A 6,133-nucleotide genomic window follows, 5' to 3' on the forward strand; every position below is an offset into this window, starting at 1 on the left:
TGGGCATTTGGGTTGTGTCCATAGGCTGGTTATTCAAAATAACACTGCAGTAAACATAGGAATGTCTATATTCTTTTGAATTAGAATTCATATATATATATATATATATATATATATATATACCCAGAAGTGGAATCACTGGGTCATAAGGCAGTTCCTTTATTTTATTTTTTATTTATTTTTTTGGTAAGTCAGTTTCATTTTTAATTCTTTGAGGTAACTCCATACTGTTTTCCATAGTGGTTGCAACAATTTGCAGGCCTACCATCAGTGTAAAAGGATTGCCTTTCTTCACATTCTCTGTAATACATGTTGTTTGTTAATTCATTGAGGATACTATCCGGACAGGTGTGAGGTGATATCTCATTGTGGTTTTAACTTGCATTTCTCTTATGATTAGTGACATTGAGCATCTTTTCATGTCTATTGGCCATGTGTATGTACTCTTTAGAGAAATATCTATTTGCCCATTTTATTTTGAATTACATTTGGCGGGGGGGTGGGGATGTTGCGTTGTATGAGTTCTTCATGAATTTTGGATATTAACCCCTTACCACATGTATCATTGGTGAATATGTTCTATTCAGGGGGTTGTCTTTTCATTTGTTGATAGCTTCCTTTGCTGTACACAAACATTTTAGCTAATGTAGTCCCTTTTTTATTTTCTAAATTCTGAAGACTAACTTGGCTGAATGATGTATTCTTAACTGGAAATTCTTATCTTTCAATATTTTGAATTGACAGTGAAAGAAACATTCAAACCTGTGAAGAATTATGTGAGTTTATTTGAGCCAAACTGTGGACAAATGCTGGGAAGCAAAACTGCAAGGGATTGAGATAATGCTCCAGAGAATGGTGATTTTACACCTTAATTTATACATGACAATCAAAAGAGAAGGTGTAAGTGGGTTACATAAAATCCATTGGTGATAGATTGGGGAGATGGGAGACAGCAAAACGGGGAAACCTTTGGGATTGGATAAACAGTAAAATGATAGACACATACATCTTTGACATATGTGAGTACAAGATAGTTAACAATGAGGGGTTTGTGGTTTCTGCCCTGGTGCATAGGTTGTGCCCGGGGGAGGGGGGTCTGAAAAAAGGAAGTCACCCCACATTCCAAAGTCATATTATCTTAGATGCAAAAGGATAACAGGCTCCATTAAGATGAAAATTGACCTTTGTCAGGGAAGAATGGGGCCTAGGACATGGCTACCTACCATAAACTGCTTTTAGGCAAAAAGTTTACATTTCAGACCATACTTCAGGTCTTTCAGTTTTTAAGGCTGTAACACAGGCCTTCCATGAGCTTGTCAGATTAGCATGTGGCCCCTTTTCGTCCACAGAATATTTCATTCTGTTGTCTCCTGAGAAAATTGCTGATATCCAATGAAGGTAATTTTCTTGGTTATTGTCTTCTTGACTTCAAAATTCTTTATCATTGATTTTCAACAGTTTTAATATAATATGTCTTGGAGTAAATCTTTTTGTGTTGAGATAATGACATGTTCTATTAGCTTCTTAGATTTGTATATCCATTCCCCACCCCCAAGTTTGGGAAGCTCTCAGCTATTATTTTTTAAATAAACTGCTCTCTTCTCCTGGGATACCCATTAAACCTATGTTTCTTTTTTTTCTAATTGAGTTGGATATTCATATAGAGTTTCATTTGTTTTGTTGTTTGTTAGATCTTAGTTCTTTTTTGTCTTCCACCTAAATTATTGTTAGGTTTCTATCTTTGAGCTAGCTAATTTTTATATTTCTATTTCTAATATATTGTATTGCCTTGTTTATTTTATTTATTGAGTTATTAAGCTCTTATAATTTCTATTTTGTTCTTTTGTCGAGTTTCAATCTCTTTGATCAAGACTCCTTCTGTACATTAATTTTATTCCTGAGCTCATTGACTGGTTTTTCTTAATTTACTTGTAGCTTATTCATGACAGATATTTTGAATCATAATCTTCCATTTAAGTTTAGTTTCTGGAGAATTGTTCCGTGGACAGTGTATTTGAAGTAGCAAATACCTTTCTGAGTTGCTTCTAGTTAGATTTCAGAGTGAGTGATTTCTGTCCTCCACTGCCTTTGCCGGTGGTGTCACCAGTGCTCTTGTATTACTGCTGGTGCTCCTGAGGTTGTGTGTGTGTCTTGCTCTCAGTGTCACCAAGCTTTCTTGTCTAGGAACCACCACTGTCATGGGCAGAACCCCTGCTGCCAGAAGGGCCATGTTTGCATTCACTATGCTCCAAGTGGCCAGTGGCACTGCCACAGTTCCTGCAACCACAGATGGCAGGTGCTGTGGAATCTGGGTATGGAACCTGATGCTGATAGGGAAAGGTTAAGTTGCCCCAGTTAGTGGGGTTGAGCCAGCTAGGGCTTAGGTGTGGTTCCTGGGGCCTCTGATCGTGGTCTTCAGTGCTCTCCTGGTTCCACAAACTCCATGAGGTTCATTCTACCCCACCTTCAGATGTACAGATATGTGGATCTCTCAGGCATCCCGATGTGCCATATAGAGAACCCCATGTTGGGCTATGGATACCCTACTGGTTGTAGCTTAAAGGGAAGAAACAAAGAGAATGATTCATGCTACCATGATGCTGTCTTCAATTCATGGTAATGTTTTTACAAATATTTCATTATAGTTTTTGATAAAGAGTTAACTTTAAGGCAAGGAAAGGAAAGTCTTATTGAGTGTCTGTGTGGTCAGGTCCTATGTAAAAGCATTTTTTGATCACAATCTAGTAAGATAGGTAAAATATGCTAACATTTACAGATATGAAATCTATGATTAAAGCGTTTTCTGAAAGCCACACAATAATTAAATGACAGAGACATATTCAATCAAAAACTTATCTTACAAAAGGCAGAAAAAAAAAAAGTTTAGTACCACCTTTCTGTTATTGACTATTCTTATGGTTTTCTATTTCTCAGTGAAGATATCACATTTTTCTTCACTCATTGCCTCATTTAAAGGGGGAAAAAGAAATTGAATTTTTAATCACTGATATATTCACTCATCCAGGAAGGAAATTTTGGGTGTCTATTATGCTTTGTACACTGCTGCTTTTAGCTAGTTGCTTGGAATACAAAATGAATAAACTTGTTTCATCATAGAGATATTAGTCACAGCAGTTGGCCTAATTCTGACTTGAGTGATTTCATTTTTATAGGCTTAAATCTTTCATCTCAGGAAAGAAACTGATTACACATGACAATTTCATTTTTACGTTATTGCAACTAAGCTTCTGTTTTGCACTCTCCTAGAGATAGATCTACTTCAGAGAAGATAAACTGACGGGAGCGCTCTGTAGATGTTCAAATATTAAACAACAATTCATAAGCTACCTCATGATTTTATATGGTGACTAGGAGCTTCCTTGGGTTTTCAGAACTTTGCTGGTAAAAAGAAATCTTTTGCATACTAAAGCAAAGGTAAAATTTCAACTGCTTGCACTTTCCAGAGTACATCAAAATCTAAATTTATGACTATGCTCTAGGTATTTTAGTTCATCAGCTTTAACATTTAGCTGAATCTTTTAGTGCTATAATAAGAATAGTCTTATCAAAATATGTAGAAGAAATTGCATTTCACGCTTACAAAAAAGGTAGCTTCAATCATCTCATAAATTTTTCTTGACTATCTTTTAAGAAAAGGAAGTTATACAGGATCTGCAATTATACTTCTAAATGCAAAGGAATAAAGCACCAGATTCTGAAAGTTACAACACTGAGTAGTTACTTGGGGCAGTTTTGTTGAATACATTGAATATATTTATTCAATATGAAGATCATACTATGTATCTTCCAAAAAATAAAACCCTGCATATTTTATTTCAGTAGCGATCAACCTTTAATGAAATAATCAAGTAAGTGTCATGGACATTTTTTATTAACATTTCAGGAAAGATGATTATGCTGCGGAAGCAGAATTTTTAGATTTTTACAAGTTCATAGGGAAAAAAAAATCCATTGACAGTATTTATAACAAAAATAGGTCCAAAGATCCACACAAGCCCCCAAATACAAACAGGTATAAATAAATAGTTAAGACCTATAAGACCTGGTTGTAATTCATGCTTGTGTGGAAAACATCAGAGGGAAATAACAAGACATGAAAAGCCTAAGAAGAGAAGAACATAAAAAATTCAACAATTATTCCTTGGAAAGCAAAGCAACATAAAAGCACAAGATTTATATTAAGAAATTAAATAGATTATCATGAGATATTTAAGACACGTAAATCTTATGCTACAGTGAGTACTCAAGCATTTCCTTTTCAGCACAATTGATGATCAACTAAATCCTATATGGTTTTTGCCTACTGTATTCCTCAGTGCATGCCAAATGCCTGTGTAAATCTCAATTGGGCTGGACAGCCCAAGTCCCTATAAAAATCTCAAAACTGATTCATGAGTAAGGACACCTATCCAGGGAAGGACTTTACACCAAAGAAAGACTTCTGTGAAGGAAATCAAAATTGAGTAGGACAGAGACAAAAAAAAGAAAAATTCTAGGTAAATGTGTAAGAGAGAGAGCCAAGAAATCTCAGAAAGCAAGCTGATTATATATATATATATATATATATATATATATATATATATATATATATTCCTCACCTGAGGACATTTTTGCATTTATCTTCAGATAGATAGGAGGGAGAGAAGGGGGAAGAGAGAGAGAAACATTGACATGAGAGAGACACATCAAGTGGTTGCCACCCACACGACACCAGCCGGGGCAGGGACAAAGTACAACTGAGGTTCGTGCCCCTAGCAGGAAATGAACCCCCCGACTCTCTGGTCTGCAGGCAGACTCTCTAGCCACTGTGCCAAACCGGTCAGGGCTTTTAAACAAAGCACAAAAATAAGACTGCAGGGAGCTTTGTTCAATTATAAAAACTACCTTAAATCATACCTCCAATGAAAGTTGAGGAAACTCAATTCATGTAAAAATGGAGAAACATCAAATATTAAGACCATATCATACATAGTTACTATAAGAAAATATTTAAAAAGAGACTAAGGAGTAGAATAATATACTTTCAAAAAACTATGCATGCCAGAAAAGCATGCCCACAAAACCTTAATAATCTAATGTATATCAACATAAGCTATAAATGTATAAAAATTTATATAAAATTTATATAAAGGCAAGAAAACATGTAAATAAAAATTTAGAAATGAGATAATGAAACTTAAGAAAGAATCAGAAATACAACATTATTATAAGAATTCTATATAGGAAGTATAGGAGCAAATAAATAAAATACAATGACTTAGCAGAAACTGATAGCAAAAGGTAAGGAAAATTTGTAGATTAAAAAACAAAACTATCCCTGGCCAGTGTGGCTTAGTTGATTGGGTGTTGTCCCATGCACCAAAAGGTTGCTGGCTTGATTCTGTCAGGGCACATACCTAGGTTGTGGGCTCAGTCCCTGGTAGAGGGCGTGCAAGAGGCAGTCGATTGATTACTCATGCAAGCTCTCTCTCTCTCCCCTTCTCCCTAAAAAAAGAAAGAAAAAAAACAAAACAGGTAAAGAATTTGGGAGATAGAAGCAGCGATTAAAGGCAAGTAAAGAAAATCGAATAAAAGTACCTGAAGAAAGACATTAAACCAAGGATATATAAGGTATTAAAACTATATATTAAATCTATAATTCTGTAAATAGTGAAATCTTTAAAGTTTCAAATGTCTGTTTTAAAAGAGAAAAAAACAACAACATGAAATTATTAACCCATAATGACCAATCCATTTTGGTAAAATTATTAAACATTTTTGTTGTTAATCCTCACCTGATGATATTTTGTCATTACTTTTTAGATAGAGTGGAAGGAAGGGAGGGAGGAAGCAAGAGACAAACATCAATGTAAAATAGATACATCAGTTGGTTGCCTCCCACATGACCCTGGTCAGGAAATCAAACCTGCGACCCTTTTGTCTGTGGGTGGACACTCTGAGCATTGAGCCAAACTGGTCAGGGCAAAATTATTGAACTTTATATAAGAATTTTACCTATTAAATCAAAAAGCAAAAGATTTATAAGAAAGAATAATTAGATTGTCATGCAATATTTAAGATGGTTATATCTTACATTACAGCAAATTCGAGTAACATATTTAAGTATCAAAGA

This window comes from Molossus molossus, unplaced genomic scaffold (genome assembly GCF_014108415.1).
Source record: "Molossus molossus isolate mMolMol1 unplaced genomic scaffold, mMolMol1.p scaffold_m16_p_14, whole genome shotgun sequence".
Classification (NCBI taxonomy): Eukaryota; Metazoa; Chordata; class Mammalia; order Chiroptera; family Molossidae; genus Molossus; species Molossus molossus.